The 18,746-nt window shown below is 35.4% G+C and overlaps 1 protein-coding gene and 1 pseudogene across 2 annotated transcripts in view; one reads left to right on the forward strand and one right to left on the reverse strand.

The window, feature by feature from the left end:
- LOC105148824 (uncharacterized) overlaps positions 1-18,746 on the reverse strand; it is a 131,663-nt gene that overhangs the window by 18,254 nt on the left and 94,663 nt on the right. The window lies entirely within an intron of this gene.
- LOC147909027 (uncharacterized) lies at positions 3,459-6,424 on the forward strand (annotated as a pseudogene).

Genomic DNA, 18,746 nt, shown 5'->3' on the forward strand with positions numbered 1-18,746 from the left:
TTTTTTTATCCCCAAAAGAATTAGGTTAAATTTCCCCCTTTTCCAAAACCATTTCACGTCACCTCTTTTCCCCCCTTTTTTTGCGTAGTTTTTTTCCCCCACGAGAAAAACCCCCCCCAAATTAAACCCCCTGCAATTCGTGTTCGTAGAATCCACCCTCCCCGGTTTTTTTTGGGATTTTTCCAAAAAGATCCCCGGCGGGATTCGTATTTGTGTTTTAACGATGTAAAAATCTGGGGGGAAAACCAAAATTGGGTAAACCCTTTTTTTTTCAAAAATTTGTCTTAATTTTTAACTAATTTAGGGGTTTCCCCCCTTAAAATTTTTTTGGAGGGAAAAATTTTTACATGGCGGATACCTCGACAAGATTTTTTTTCCCAACGCCGGGGATTTCTTTTTTTCGGGGGATCCCAAAAGGTTCGATGTTTAATGTTTAAAAACTGACAAAAACGCGGTATTTTGGGCACCTTTGTACGAGCCTTTAAAAAGTGAATTTTTCCACATGTTTTTTTTGGGGATGTAGGTTTTGTTCGTTCCACATCGACTTTTTTCATCACGAATTTGTCGAAAATGTTTAAAAGGGTTTATCTTTTTCACAATTTTTTTCGGCACGTTTTTTTAAAAAATTCCTTTCCTTGATCTGCTCGGTTTTTCGTGGGTATCGTTCCCCCCTCGCGAATTTTTTGGGAAAAACCCCGGCGCTACTTCGTTCCCCCTTTTCTTGCTCTTGAGGGTAAGCCCAGCGTAAATTTACTCAAAAAATTCAAAAAGGGTTTAAAATGTTTAAAACCTTTTTGTTGAAGGGGGCGGGTAGGGACCCTCTCGCCCCTTTTTCGGCTTGTCACAAATCATCGCGGTCGTGCACCACGACGCGACGACGTGGAAAATTTCTTCGCGCGGGCACGTGGAGTTCTTTCACGAGTTTTTGTTTCTCGACACTCATCGATTTTTCTCTCTCTCTTTTATTGTGACAGGAAACGAGCCTCGCGCGTATCTTTTAAAGAAGGTACCCTCGATTCAGATGCCGAATCTCGTTCTCATTACGCATTTTCTTTGACATAGTCGACGCAGATCACCTACACCGCGATGCAGTATTTGTATATCGTTAGATACTTTCCGAAGGGCGAGTACGATCGTATCTCTCTCCCTGTCGTTTTTAAATAATCTCACTAGCGTATCCTTCGTGTCATTCGCTTGTTGACGCAGATCCGTTACATTTCGATTTAGACGCTGACTCTCATCAGACACTTTCTGAAGCGAGTATTGCATTTCTCTCTAACGTCTCTTTCGTTACTATGTTATTCATTCGTTGACGCAGATCAATTACACCTCGTTGAATCTCATTAGTCTTTAACATCTCTTCTGTCACCGTTTTATATATTTGTTGATGTAGATCAGTTATACCGCGCTGAATCTCGTTAGACATTCTCGTCGATAGCGCGTTTACACTTTTCGAGACCTCCTCCACGTTGTTTCGTACTTTTTCCACATCGTTCGAGATATCTTTCTGCGTATCCTGAAGCGCGTGCACGATCGTGTCTCTCCCAGTCGTTTTAAACGATTTCTCCAATGTCTCGTTTGTCACTATATTTTTCATTCGTATCGTTATATCTCGATTCAAATGCTGAATCTCGTCAGACATTCTCGTCACATTCTTTTCCACGTTTCTTCGCACCTTCTCCACATCGCTATGCGCTTCCTGTACATCTCTCCTTATCGTTCTAAATGATTCCTCGATCTCGTTTCGCGTATCTCGAATCGTACGCTCGACGTAGCTTTTGTTTACCACATCGGTGCTGAATTCCGGCCCGGCAACGTGTTCTATTTTTCGCTCCTTCGCGTCGTAATGATCCGGATTCAGACAAAGCCCACTGTCGTGCACGTAATTTCGTAAAGATTCTATCGACGATCGTGTTTTTTGGACGTTGCTCCCTCTCATAGACATACCAAATTTATTCACAGACATCATATCAAATTCGCGCGAACCTGATCACTGTCGCGATTTTCGTCACAATGATTCACTTTATAATTAAACTCAGTTCCGCGACGGAGTTCTTCTTGTTATTTCGCGACGCAACTGTAAAATAGTTTTTTCCAACTCTTTATTCGTCACCATACCTTGAAGTTGTTCTTTAAACGATTTCTCCAATGTCTCGTTGGTCACTACATTTTTCATTCGTACAGTTACATCGTCCACGTTTACTCGTATGTTCTCCACATAAGTACGCACTCTCTGTGTATCTCTCCTTATCGTTCTAAATGATTCCTCGATCTCGTTTCGCGTATCTCGAAGCGTACGCTCGACGTAGCTTTTGTTTACCACATCGATTTCCGGCGCGGCAACGTATTCTATTTTTCGCTCCTTCGCGTCGTAATGATCCGGATTCAGACAAAACCCATTGTCGTGCACGTAATTTCGTAAAGATTCTATCGACGATCGCGATTTTTCGACGTCGCTCCCTCTCATAGACATACCAAATTTATTCACAAACATCATATCGAGTTCGCGTGAATTTGATCACTGTCGCGATTTTCGTCACAGCAATTTAATTTATAATTAACCCAGCTTCGCGAAGTTCGATTATCGACAATATTTCGTTGTCGTGAGCATTATTACCCGCTCTACGAGAAACATCGACCAATTGAAGACGATCCACCAACTCATTGGGGTCGTCCCAATAAACGTAATCTATTTCGTTGTCGGTCAATTTCGCACCGGATGGTATATTTGTCTTTATACCTGAACCAATACTAGTGCCACTGGTCTTACGATGAGTAACTAAAAGCGGAGCGATGTTTTTGTATTTGTGTCCCTTGCTACTCTTAATAGGCATTCTGGCGTCATTGTCACGTCTGTGAGCATTCGTCATTAATAATATATGTTTGTATGTTTGCTTATCATTCTCTATGTAGATAGCGTCGTTTGGAATCTTCTTGAAGATCAGCTCGTATAGACCTGGTGTACCTTTGTACCTCACTCCGTCTATGATTATAGTGTCGTCCGTATCTACGTCAAATTTTTTACTACCTAACATCGTACCGTTTTCATCAAAATAAACACCGTAGACAAGATCGATTTCGTTTCTTGCATTACCAGTTAAAAGAGTATTTACGTACATTTGTCCTAACGGTCCTAATTGACTTTGCAATCTCTGACGACCTTGAGGTGTGTTCAATACCTGTCTGACAGACGTTTCGAGCGACGACGGATCATCATCGGTTTTAAAAATTTCTTCGTCTCGTAAGTTAAATAGAGTTACCTGTTGTTGTTGTTGTTGTTGTTGTTGTTGTTGTTGTTGTTGTTGTTGTTGTGATTCTATTGGTGTCGAATGAATTATGGACGAATCAAACATAACGTTTGATCGTTTCTTTTTATTTATTTGTTTGTTCCATGGAAGACGTTGGGGAGTAGTTTGTGTTGGAATCGCATCATCATCATCATCATCATCATCATCATCATGATTCCTGCGTATGGAGCAGGTTTATTTGACAAGGCGACAAACGCGCTTCCGTTTGAAGTACATATACCTGGTTATCAATTTTGTGGACCCGGTACTCGTCTCGCGAAAAGACTAGCGCGTGGTGATCGAGGTATAAATCGATTAGACGCGGCGTGTCGCGAACACGATATCGCCTATTCGCGAAGCAACGATCTCGCCGATCGTCACATTGCCGATCGAGTTCTCGCCGAAAAAGCACGCGAACATATAACAGCGAGTGATTCGACGATTTTTTTGATGAGAAAGCTGCCGCGACCGCTATATGGGCAGCCATGAAAGCACAAACGAAATTAGGAATGGGTATGAAAAGAAGGAAAAAAACGAAAAGGAAGAGATTACTTCCGATAACGAAACGCGGAGGTTTCCTACCGATTTTACCAATGTTGGGTGCACTCGGGTCTGTGATCGGTGGAGCGTCGAGCGTAGCGAGAGCGCTGTAAGCGATCGCAAACCCGCTCGACGTCAGACGGAAGGTCGCGGACTGTATCTAGAGCCCTACAAACGTGGTGGTAACGCGAGAAAAAGAAAGGCAAGAGATAAAAAAAAACATCGTGGAAGGAAACATTAGAGACTTAAAATACCGCTCTCCGGTATCACAACGAACGAACAGTTGAGTCGTGCGGCGTATCGTTTGCGTTTACCATTCTTCAGAGGTGTGATTATGCGTGACGCGTTACCGACGAAACCACATCGTAATGAAAGCAGTATCGTAAATCTCGATAATTCGGAAAATGCTGGAACACACTGGGTTGCTTATGCGAAAAAGGGAAATAATGCAGTTTACTTCAATGGTTTTGGCAATCTTAGACCATCGAGGGAACTCGAACACTATCTCGGAAGCAACGTAACGTATAATCGCTCTTATCAAACGTTTGATCAGAGTATTTGTGGTCAGTTGTGTCTACGATTTCTTCGAGAAATAGATTGGAGGAAAAGATATATCTAATAATGTGTCGTGTGAGTCGTCTCAGTTGAGCGTTTATCTTCGATTACGTCACGTCGTGGACTCTCACGTTAACTGGTACAATCAGCATTCTCACGGCGAGTTACTTTCCTGCGTTGGATTTAAGTAATGGCGAATACGAATTGGGTCTTACGAATTTCGAAACGTACAACGCGATACCGAATGTTACTTCCACGAATAATAACTTCTACTTCGATACCGACGACAAAATAATCACGATTCCCGAAGGATCGTACGAATTGAGTGCTATAAACAAGTATCTGAGAGCTGCTATCCGTCACATACTACGACGAACATCTGACGACAAAGATAACGATGATGACTACGCGTACATATTCGACGACAACGATGACAACGATAGTACTCATACAGAAGAGATACTGAATCTTCGAGCCAATGAGAATACTATGAAAAGCGAGATCAAATGTGCGTACCGGATAAATTTTACGAAACCGAATAACATCGGTTCGCTATTAGGTTATTCGAACTCTCGCGTAATACAACCGAACAAGTGGTGAACCGAACGCGTCTGACAAACCTGTAAACATTATGAATGTAACTGTAATTCGTGTAGAATGCAACATTACTTCGGGTGCGTACAACAACGATAAACCAGAGCACGATACACGAATTCGCGATGAACGTTCCACCTGGATATAAATTGTCTGATACTCCTACACACGTCATTTATCTCCCAGTCGTCGCGAGAAACGTTACCGATATAACGATACGTATAATGGATCAAAACGGACAGTTGATAAACCTTTGTAGAGAGGCGATATCGATTCGACTTCATATACGACGTAAACGATAAAAATATGCTCACGAACAAAAGATGCTCGTTCTGAACGAGTCGCACGATTGTAAGAATACATCTACGGCGACAATCGTATCGCAGACGTCGCAATTATCATTGCTCACCGAACGATATGTTGAAGGAAAGCGGAGAGGAACGGAGGACAGATTGAACGCTGCGAACGTCGCATTTCTACGATCTCTGGGATTCGTCGTGAGAAATGAGTCGCGATATTCTACATATAGGAAGTGAACTCATCTTCGACAACCGTATCGTTAAGATCGAGACTCACACTTACAATCCATACGCTAACACCACATTCGGATACAGCGATGAAATACGAATACCTATACAACACCAAGATCTGTACACGTTACGTGTGAGCGTTTTCTCTACGTCGAGGAAAAATTTTCAGCGAAGAAACCAGCTGGAGACAAATCCGAACAACCAAAACTGTCGAACAATTGCGTCGCGTTCATGTTCGATGAGATTCGATACGAGATAGACGGTGTGGAAATCGATAGATGTAGAAACGTTGGTGTTACCAGTACGATCAAAAATTTCGTATCGTTAACCACCAGCAAGAGTATAACGTTAAAAAATGCAGGATGGGACGCCACAATGCACTTCTTTCGCACATCGGTGACCGATGATTTCAACTTTTGCGTACCGCTCAATACACTCCTAAGATTTTGCGAGGATTACAAACGCATAGTAATAAACGCACGACACGAACTTATCCTGATACGTGCGCGTAACGATAACAATTGCGTCGTGGCGCAGGCATCGACGGAATCTAAAATCACGCTATCGATGCCACATATACTGTTAAACGATGTCAATAAATTATAACTTTTGCGAACGCTGGAAGGTGGACGATGTCTCAGCATGTGTTTCCAGTCGTGGGACCTGTACGAATTTCCTTTGCTTCAAAGTATAACGAAGCATTCGTGGGCTGTTAAAACAACATCGCAATTGGAAAAACCGCGATACGTAATTTTTGCGCTTCAAACCGGGAAAAAAAACGAACCGTCACAAAATTTCGCAATTCGACGTGTGTAATCTCACTAATGTGAAACTTTTTTTAAATTCTGATTTTTTTCCTTACGACGATATGAATTTAGATTTCGAAATATGCTGTATTCTACGATATGTATGTAAAATTTCAAAAAACGTACTACAGTAACGACAATCGCTAATAATAAGGATAAAATCGTTAGACTCAACATAGAGGACATTTTAGCCATTCAACAACTCTATGGAGATAAAAATTCAAAACCAGCAACTACACAACCACCAACGTCAACAACAACAACACCACCAAGTACCGAAATTACAACAGATAAACCCGAGTACATAGATCTCTGTAGTTTACAATATGTAGATACGATATTGGTATTGCATCATCGAATATTCGTCACGTACAAACATTATGTATGGTCGATAAATATAGATGATACAAAATACGACGGACCATACATACTAAACAGCTACATGGATTTCCTTCCGAAGAATTTCTCTTTATCAGCCGCGTATCAAAGACCTTCGGGTGAACTAGTACTGTTTATAAATAATATTGTCTACATGATCGAGTACCCCAGTTTCAAATTGAAAGAAGGTTGGCCAAAACGTCTCTCGAGTCTAGGATTTCCCCCGAACACTTTCATCGATACCGTAGTAAATACTAACAGAGGACAAACCTATGCGATTTTCAATGGTAACGACGTGGAGCAGATAGACGAATGTAGTATGACTGTTCGCTCGTTTCAACCGTTACAAGCGGTATTCCCAGGAATACCACCAGCTCCTACCTTGGCCATCCGATATACAACGAACAACAATTTTATACATTTAACGAGTTCACGAAAACCGTAACAGAGGTTGGTAAATTTAATATAAACATACTCAACGTCGAATGTTTGCGAAACGGGTTATTACAACAAATGCAGGATATCTTGGATCGATTATTTCAATCGAGTAATACATATTGACAAAACATACACCGGGAAATAAGACGAAGAAGGAGGAGGAAGAGGAAAGGATGAAAGGACACATATAATATATACTATAATAATTTTAAACGATCAGTACGAAAGGAACGATCATTCCGACAACATCGTTCGTACGCACTTTCCAAGCTTTTTTTTCCCGATCGTGAGAATGCTCAACAACGCGGATATTATAAATTATCTTATGGAACAGGACGATCGCGATGAACAAAGCACGAAGAAGAAAAAAATAGTCGACGAATCAACTGATGTGAATCCAGATAAAGATAATATATCAAATAGGTAGATATTCTTTTCCCTTTGCGTCTCTCTTTTCCATCTGCCAATTTCTTTTTTTCCATAATTACAGACATCAAATCGCACATCGTCCTACCGTACGCATCCTCGAGAGAAGATATCCGTTAACTGCAACTGGCTATAAATACTTGAACATTGGTATCAATGTCACACTCCCTTCTTACGTGACTATCATTTTGGGAGATTGTCACTGTAAAGAGATTCCGCTTTCACCGGACATTTGGAGAGAACTTCTCGAACAAAAACACGTCATTTTGTCCCTTTTGCAGTACGACGAAAATAATAAAGGAATACGTGCGTCGTCACCAATGTACGTTGGAAATCTAACGTTACGCTTCGGATGAATTAATAATCTACCAATACTGCGTCTAGAAACAAGTACAGCTCGTCTATCCATGTCGAAAAGTACTGTACTTAATATATTTAATCTCGAACACTGTGTGAATCGTCTCATTTCCTCTCTAACCGCAATGACCGATAACGTCGATAAAAAATTTTCACGACTTCTTGCTATCGCGTCCACTGTCACGAAATCTGCGAACGTGCTAAAAACGATGTACGATAACGAATCCTTCGACCGCAACAACATACTCGATTGCGAGTTGATCGCTTTGATTTTCGGAGAACGTTAATTGTATATATATATCAATTAATGCTAACGATGAACCTATACGTTTTACAATATGTGAAATTATTTTGTACTGTACTTAATATATTTAATTTCAAACACTGTGTAATCGCGTCGTCTCATTTTTCCTCTCTAATCTACCTATGTATTTTATATATACAATTTTATCTTCACGTAAAAAGAGAAAAAAAAGGAAACTCGCGCTGACACAAACTTAATAGGAAAAAAAATAGCAAAAAGGAAGACGGAAATGGATGTGGAATCATACAATATATATATTAGGTGTTGGAATTAATTCGTAGCGTTTTTTAATGAAAGAATGTTATTTATTTCACATGAGCATTAAAAAATACATTAATGAAAGTACTTCCCATCACTTGTAAAACGCTACGAATTAATTCCAACACCTAATAATTACTCGCACTAAACGAGCGTTAGTAATGAAAAAAAATGAGTGAGCTTATGTTTCTTCATTTGTTATTTTGTCGAAATTGATAAAAAAAGTATGGCGGACTGTGCGAACATTGACAACGTAGTCAATTATATTAGAAACGTGGACGCGGAACAATTCGAAAACATTATAGACGAAATGTTCGAGGAAATTGATTTTAACGTAGATGAAAATTCCAACGATTCCGGTTACGTTAGTGATTTTAGCGAACACGATCTTTAAGGATACGGTGAAAAAATTTAAACGTTGGTGCGAGCGAAAGCGACTTGGTGGGAGCGAGAACGACAGTCCGTATCTTTAAGGAGGTAAGATTATATTATTATATTATATTTACAGCGAGTGAGAAACGCGTTGGTGCGAGCGAGAGCGACAGCGCGCAAGCGGGAAAAAACATATGTAAAACTGCATGACGGATTTCACTATCCTTTTTTTATTACTTTTATTAAACTAACAACGATCGAACGCAACAAAAACGTTGGTGCGAGCGAGAGCGACAAACGAAATGTAACGTTGGTGCGAGCGAGAGCGACAAACGAAACGTAACGTTGGTGCGAGCGAGAGCGACGACTTGGTGCGAGCGAGAGCGAAAATGGAGGACCGTATCTTTAAGGAGGTAAGATTACATTATTATATTATATTTACAGCGAGTGAGAAACCCGTTGGTGCGAGCGAGAGACGGCGCTCACGCGGGAAGAAAAAACGCGCGAATCCCCTCAGTCGCTCGCCCGCTCTCAAGCTCGCCGGATCGTCGTCGTCGCGACGCTTCACGCCGTGACGTCACCAGCTCACACACACATGTGCCCGTGGGGGCCGGGGAGGAAAACCGCGAGAGGTGGTGGGAGGCCATAGCAGCTCACTCATTGGCTGCCCCCCCGCACCACAATACCCCTCTCGCCCAGTTTTCCCCCCGGCCCCTCACCCCGCGGTTTGCCCCATGGCTTAGAATATACATAGATATGCTACTCTTGTAAAAAAATGGAATCTTTGGAACATGATAACTCAGCTCCTAGGCAAGCTGGAACAATTTTCTTTATACTATTTTAAAGGGAATATTCTCGGCTCCAAAATTGAGGTGACGTTTTTCGCCTCGTCGTTGCTTTGTCCGTGGAAGGCAATGTCATGACATTTTCAAAATTCTCTGTTTTTGGTTTTCACGAAAAAACATTTTAATAGGACAAAAAATTTCACTTAAGCCATTTTAAAGTAGAGATTTTACCCTTTAAAATGCACTGAGGAACAATGTCCTGCGATTCCTGGAAACCGAGATATTAGTTTTTTAAAACCGATAAAATTTGCAGGTTTTAAAATGCTCCCCTAATTTTTTTGCGTAACGTATAATATTGATAAATATCATCATTATTTCTTTAAGAAAGAAGTTACTCATATATTGTTGCAAAAACTAAGTTATATTATGAATAAAATTTGCAACATCGCTCTAAATAATGAGGTTGGTCATCATGATTTGTAATCGGTACAGATCGGTACAACATTGTACTCGAGACGACATTTCGATAGCTTGATGTATATTCTTTTTGAAAATTATGTCCTAACATTGAAGCATCATTCCTTGAAAAGAGTTTCTCTTCGTTACAATATAAATTTCAAACTAGCTCTAAGCAAGCTTCTAGGTTTACTAATTTGATTCTACTTAAAATATTAACTGTAATCATTTATATTAATTTTAATTTTAATTTACCAGGTGCTTTGAGCGCTGGTATAGAAGTAACGTATGTGAAATAAATTTCTTGTGGAACTCAATATTCCGACAATAAATTTCAACAAATTTTAAATCACACAAAAGAGAAATAAGACTAGAAAGAGAGAAAGTTGTAAGAAAGCTGTAAAATTAAAATGAGCTTTGATCGAACGTAAGTTTGAGTATCTCAAGCATCTTTTGTAAATATCTTTTATTCTTTCCCATTTCCTTCTTTTTATTAAGTATGGTTACAAATTTATGTATTACAGAAAAGTAAGAAATGTCTTCTACTGTGTCAAAAATTACTTTCCATGCTTACATAAACAAATGCAGAAAAAATATTATATTTTGCATTAGATTTTGATAGATTATTTTCTCCAGATCAAGAAATGATTGTGCGCATTCAATATAATTTCAAAGACAAATAAACAAAGTAGGTCACATCTAGTCAAAATACTTATTAATATTGTTTAATATTCGTGTACTAATTTTCAGTTCAAAGAAATATTTCATTTTACCACAGGGTTGAATAAGTTAACTTTTTTTTTAACTAACAAGGAAATACAATCAAATGAATCTCTCCGATTAAATGAGTTTTTAGTATTTTTTTCTACGGACAAAAATAGGAGATACGTATTTTTTTATACGTGCTGAGTCGCATGTTAAGGATGTGAATCTTTAACATGCGACTCAGCACGTATAAAATCCTCTCTCGAAAAAAATCGGTTTATCTCTTTCAGATTAAATATTGTCGAAACTATGAGAGATAGAGAAAAATATTTTTTGATGATTTGGATGATTGCAAAAGTACTTTGTAACTATAATAAAAAAATTTTATTTATTTATTTGTTTATCGTACTCACTCCTAATTTAAAAAATTTTTTAATTTTTTTAATGACAAAAATTAAAAAACATTTTATGCTGAGAACAACGAGCTATATAAAAATCATGCCCCGCAAACGAATTTTTGGAATATAAACGAATATGCGCGCTCCATGCGTATCGATCTTATACCGGCGTTGGCTGTTCGAAATAACATTGAACGAATTCAGTCCAGTACTCATCAATATCGCACTACCTATTACAATAAGAACTTTTTACAATAATAATGTTCTAATAATAATAATAATAATAATAATAATAATAATAACAATAATAATAATAAGTAATAGACATTGTTAAACTTCCAAAACCAATCAAATATTTTTTATAATATATACAAAAATGTACCTCAAACAATTAAAATCAAAATATGAATAAAGAAATTATTATTTTTGTAAAATATTGTTCATTTCATATTATTGTTCAAGTATAAGACAAGAAGATTTCATATTATTATTCAAGTATAAGACAAGAAGATTAATATTAAGATAAGAACGGAAAAGAAAAGCTAAAAGCAGAAAATAAAAAGTATCAATTATGAAAGTGGATTAATGTTTCATACGGTGGAAGCAGTTCGTAAAGAAAATAAAAAATTCGTAAACAAAATAAACTCTCTCTCTCTCTCGCCGATATGGCCGTTGTATACTTCGACATTGAAACCTTAAGATTTACAAATGCCGAGATTTTTTATACAAATTGAAGCAAAATGTGAAGAAAAGACTTTTTATTAATGAAATACCAACAAATTCAAAAGCAATTCATGGATTATATTTATTTAATGAAAATTTAATGAAAAATAATGCTTGTGTTGCATCTGTATACTTGAAAAATTGTTACATTTCCTGATAGTCATTGGTTTGTTAGTAGGACATAATATTAATTTTGATGCAAAGCATTAAAAGTTGTTTGTCTTTACAAAATCTAAGATGGAAAATGACTTTTATCCAAGAATTTATAGCTTTGATTTTTTACAGATATTAAGAAAAATTGCAACAGATGTCATAAATCATAAGCTGAACACTTTGGCTGAAAAAAATTGATCTTCTAATTAAAGAAGTACATGATGCATTAATAGATGCTAAACAGAAGAAATACTTGAAGAACTTCGTAACTATATACCTATATAATACTTGCTACCAAAACTTACAATTGGCATCTTTATAGACAAGTAAATATAATTACTTAGAAAAGCAGAAAATCTAGGAAGTTTGCAAATGTTGAAAGAAGTTGTAACAAAGATAATGAGAGGAAAAATGGCAAAGGAAGGAATTGTATTTGAAAATTTAGAAGAAGCTTTTTGTATAGATGTCAATGAAATTCGAATGTGGCTGAGAGAAAGAATAAATAGAAAAGAGTTACTAAATATTCTTGAATTATTAACGACATTGGATCTTTCATGAAGCAATATCGAAAATAAATAGAGAGAGACTAAGGATAATATTCATAAATTTTATTATTCCAAATATTTTAAACAATGAAAATTGTAATTACATTATAATGTTTTTATTATCAATATGAAATATATTGTAATAAAGGATTAATATAAATATAATTATATAATTATATATATATATATATATATATATAAATATAATTATATATAACATTAACATAATCATATAAACATAATTTTGTTAATGCTTCAATAATTTTATTTTCATAAATTATATAAATTAAAACATTAAAGGTAAGGTAATTTTTATTAAAATACACGAATAATATTTATATAATATTAATAAAATACACGAATAAAGTTATATATATAGTTATATATATTAATATATATATCCTTTATTACAATGTATTTTATACTGATAATAAAAACATTGTAATTATAATTTTCATTGTTTGAAATATTCAGAATAATAAAATTTATGAATGTTATCCTTAGTCTATATATATATATTTTCGATATATTGCTTCACGAAAGATCCAAAAACAGAGTTTTAAATGTTCAATGTATAATAGTCAATAATGATAAATTTAATTTAATGAAACAAATACTTGATCCTCATCGAGGGTCATTTTCAATGTAATTGCTCAAATCATACAAAATGGTTAGATATAACAGGGCAATAGGATATAAGTGTGGTAATTCTTGTGCAAACCAATACAATTAACAAAACAATTTTATTAATAATTAATCCGCTTACACGTTTTGGCAACCGTGTTGGTTTGAACAAGAATTACCGTGCTTGACTATTGCGCTGTTATATCCAACCATTTTCATTAAGAATTATTAAGGAGTCTTTAGGAATTAATTTATACTCAAATCATTAAATCCGCTACATAATCAAAATTACAGTTGTTCTAATAATATATTTATTTGATTTATTTATCTAATAGTTTAATTGTTGTAAAAATTAAAATCGCTGTTATGCAGATTGTGAAGCTGTTTGAGAAGCTTTTTTAACTTCATTTATTACTCTTGGAAATAGGATGTAATTGATAAAATTAATGTAAAGTTAATAATGTATGATCACACATAGCAATGTTTGAATTGTTCAATTTCATTTAAAGTGTAATTTGTCAGAAACATTTATTAGGGTATCGTTTACAAAGTTATAAGAACTATGTAATCTAATAAGTATTTCTGACAAATTTTAGTTTAATTATTATTAATAATAATTACAATATCGAAATGTTTTATGATATTGACTAACTTCCATATCACTGTAATCGTATATTAACTTCACATTAACTTTGCTGTTTACGTTCTATCTACTTAAGAACAAGAGTAATCATAAAAAAAGCATCTCAAACTACACTACCTGCATAAGAGCAAAATTAATTTGTATATAGAACAATTATTAGACTATTAGAACAATAATTATGACTACAATCGCGATTTTGATTATGTACTATAATAGATTTATCGTTTTGAGCAGTCATTTATGATTTTATTATTGTATTTTCAATGTTAATTGAAAATGGCTCGATAAGGATCGAAACATTTGTTTTGTTAAATGAAATTTATTCTCATTGACATTATATATATAATATATATATATATATATATATATATATATATATATATATATATATATACTTGTATATGTTGAACATTTAGGTTTTTAGCTCGTAGTTCTTGTCCTTTAATATTTCAATTTCAATTATTTCAGTATTTTATTTTACTTCTTGAATTATATAAATATTTTATTTTATTTATATTTTTCTTTAAAAATTATAAAAAGTATATTTTTAACTTAAATTGATTTTTCATCTTAATTACTATTCAAAATCATCTTATCCACATATAAGAGCAAAATGGCAAAATTAACTCTTCCTTAAAAAATGTAAATTTTAAAAAATTATAAATTATTTAATAGTTTTTAATTTTTATAGATTATAAGCAAGACATCAGTGAATTTAAAAAAAATTATTACGTACTTTTACGTAATCATAGAAATTAGGAAAAATCGACAAACTTTGACAAAGGTCATATCCCTTAAGCATTTAACCTATACTAAATTATACAGCAAATACATTGCAACGCAGCAGCACGATGCATGTGTCTCGAAAAATTATATTCATCAAATTTCTGTTTGTTTTTATCTTTAATATTTATATTTAGAAGAGTTAAATTATTAATTTTAGGCCTCTAACAAAAGCCTTTAAGTGACTGCATTTAGATATCTTATTTGTTAGATCAAGGCAAGATTTGCACTTCATGATCGATTTTCAACTCGACTCCGCCTCTCGCTCCCCCTCATCACTCGCCTGTGCGCAGTTCAAATGCCACTCGGCGTTTAGGAGCGTATAAACTACATATAGACATGATATGCACTCGCTTTGGGCGCTCACGCTATAAACTTCATTCTATCTTTTTTTCACACATTATATAATTAAGACAGAATGAAGCAACGTATAAGCGCTCAAAACGAATATCCAATGAACATCCAATGAATTTTCAATAGTTTTCCACGTAACCTTTGAGCTATTGTTGACGCGTTTTTTTTAAATGGTATCCCAGTAGACCTAGTCCACTAATAAAAATGATGAATTGCACGACCAAGTAATTAAACACAAACGAAGTGAAAAATACTTATGCTGATTTTCGGAATCTTTTATTGGCGAGATCAGAAACATCGATTTGCATATCATACATAGCAAGTCGTATAAGATGAGGCAAAGATTCATCGCTCAAGGAAGAACGTCTCCCATTTTCTATAAGTTTCATTTTCGAAAAGGATGTCTCACATAAATATGTAGATCCGAACATGGAATGAATTCGAAGTCCGAAATCACAAAGCTTGGGGTGATGATTCTTTCAATATTTTGTAAAAATCGACATCAGTTTCTTTAGCCGTTTTAAGTGAAATATCGTTCTGCAAATCACATAATTCATCTTGCAAGTCAATTTGCTGTCTTTCAATTGGCGTTGCAAGAGGAAAAGAATTAATTCAGTTCTGAGTTTCTCGAAGCAACTAATCAAGCGACTAATCAAATTCGTCTATAAGAGAATCTAGAAAATGAATATTCTTTGAAATTGCAGTTACTGTCATGTTCTTCGAGAAGAATTTGGCAAGAAGGAAAAAAGTAAAAAATATTATCATTTAAGTGAGATTTTAATAATTACAATTTTCTTCGGAAAGAATCGTGACTAATTAGGAAATATTTTGGTCCATCCTTTGCAACTTTAAATTAAGAAGTCTAAATTGATAAATTATATCACTAATAAAAGCGAGTTTAGTAAGAAAAGTGACATCTTTCAAAAGAGATATATATTTTGAATTGTTCATTTCTTTCAAGAAAAGGAGAATGTCTTTTCTTTGCAAAAAAAATTTCTATTTTGCAGCTACTTTTTGCAGTACTAAACCAACGAACTGGACAATGAAGCGGGACATCTGTGTAAACAGCTTTATGTTCAGCAAGAAATAATTTAAATTTTCGATGAATAAGGAACTTATATCCACCTTTAATTTCATTAATTATTTTAGTGACAGTTTTCATAGCTATTGAAAGTTTTACAATTTTACTGGCTAATGCTTCCTGATGCTCTAATTGACCGCAAATACTTTCTTTAAAACTATCACAGCTCTCGCACCATGAGTCGTAATTGAAGAACATTTACCAAAATCTATGTCAAATTTTTGAAAGTTTCAACTGCCAAATAGATATCGAGGCCTGTCGTTGTATCACGTAATACGACGAAATCTAAAAGTTCCTCGATGCATGAATAATCTTCTTGTATAATTCGAATAAAAATACTAAGTTGACTCGTCGAATATCAGTGCTTTCGTCAAAGCACAAAGAAAAATGTTTACACAATTTTAAAAGATTTTAATTCATCCCTTATAGAATCATTGATATCAGTAATTCTCTCTCTCCCTCTTGATGTTACAATTTTTGCACTAAGATAAATGTTCATTGGTTCCTCCAAAGTTAAGAAATTGCCAAAAGCTTCTACTGCTTCAATAATACAATTTTTAACAAAAACGGTGAATGGTGTAGAATTTTGCTATAATCAAAGAAACTGCATAAGTGGTTTGCGAGGGATTTTCGAGAAGAAGAAGGAAAAGAAGATGTTGAATTTTCTTCATAAACTAATTTTAATTCTTCTATTCAATTTTTCTGAATTTGAGTAATTTAAATAATTTACCAAATGACGAATTTTGAAATGCTTCTCTAACATATTAGGTGTACAAATAAGTTTCCGCTGTTTTTAATCAAAAATTAAGCATTTATTGTGAAAGAACGATACATAATGTTTTATTGAAAGTATTGTCCATCGCTAGCCACTACTTTTTTCCATCTTTCTGGTAGCACGGATACCGCGTTGGAAGAACGCTTCATCTTTTGAGACTATCCAATTATCGATCCAATTTTTGATATCTTCATATGATGTAAAGTGTTGCTCAGACAGGCCATGCGCCATCGATTGAAATAGATGGTAATCAGAAGGGGCAATGTCTGGTGTATACGGCGGGTGGGGTAGAACTTCCCAATTGAGTGTTTCCATGTAGGTTTTGACCGGCGCCGCAACATGTGGTCGAGCATTATCATGCAGGAGAATAATTTTGTCATGCCTGGAGTAGTAGTGGGCGCGTTTTTTCTTGAGTGCTCGGCTCAATCTCATCAATTGTGTTTGGTAGAATGCTCCAGTAACGGTTTCATTTGGTTTGAGCAACTCATAATACACCAAGCTGATCCCACCAAATACACAACATGAGTCTTTTTCCATGAATATTCGGCTTGGCTGTCGATGTTGAAGCATGGCCAGGTGATCCCCATGATTTCCTCTTCTTTTGGGTTATCGTAGTGGATCCATTTTTCATCACCAGTGACTACGATGTAAAAAACCCTTTCGTTTATGCTTGACAAGCAGCATTTCACATATGGAAAATCGGCGTTCAACGTTTCTCGATTTCAGTTCATATGGAACCCAATTCCCTTGTTTTTGAATCATTCCCAATGATTTCAAACGATGTGAAATTGCTTGTTGAGTCGCTCCTAATGTAAGTGCAAGTTCTTTTTGCGTTTGGCACGAATCTTCATTCAATAATGCTTCCAATTCCGCGTCTTCGTGCACTTTCGGCCTTCCGCTACGTTCTTTGTCTTCGACAAATTCACCGTTCTTAAATTTTTAAAACCATTCATGACAACTTCTCTCATTTAAGGCAACCTTACCATATGCTTCTACAAGCAATCGATGAGCCTCAGCTGCAGATTTCTTCAAATTAAAGAAGTAAATCAAAAATTCCCGCAAATGACGCTTATTCGGCTCAAAACTCGGCATTTTCGCACAAAAAAAAATATATGATGTTGTTACAAAATCGCTAGTATTTCAACATTATGTTGTTGACAGATGTCCAACCTTACGATATAATGTTTTACATCAGACAATTTTAACCATAGCTTGCTAGTGGCGCCGTCTTTTGTCAAACGGCGGAAACTTATTTGTACACCTAATATTATTTAACTATCGATGGTTGAAAGCCGCAAAGTAAATAAATCGTCCAATCTGAAATGTAACTAAAAAAATAATTAAATTCCCAAGATTCATCAAAAATTTATATACTTGGTTTTTTTCCATTATTGAAGGGCAAAAACAGAAGATACAAATTGTATCTGCCTTGATGTGATTATGATTTTTCACGAAACAATACATCGCTTATGATGTGACAATCGTGGACGCCCGTGCCGATTTTTTGCGTAAAAGTTGAGCCAAGTATTATCTCTCGAAACTATATACACGTACAAACAGCAGAAACGGCTCAAGAAGTGTGGAACAATTTGTGCAAAGCCTTCGATAATAGTGGTCTAACTAGAAAAGTCGGTCTCCTCCGTACATTGATTACAGTGTCTTGAAAATTGTGATTCGATTGACAATTACGTAAATCATGTGGTGATTACGGTTCATAAACGAATATCGGTTTTAATGTGAATGCTGAATGGATCGAAACATTGTTGCTCGCTGGCCTACTAGACTTTTACAAACCAATGATTATGGGACTTGAAAGCTCGGACGTTGTATTAGCTATACACAAAGAAAAAGTTGAAGGAGTTCTAGAATTGTATAA

This window comes from Acromyrmex echinatior, chromosome 7, assembly GCF_024713525.1.
Source record: "Acromyrmex echinatior isolate Ae372 chromosome 7, ASM2471352v2, whole genome shotgun sequence".
NCBI lineage: Eukaryota > Metazoa > Arthropoda > Insecta > Hymenoptera > Formicidae > Acromyrmex > Acromyrmex echinatior.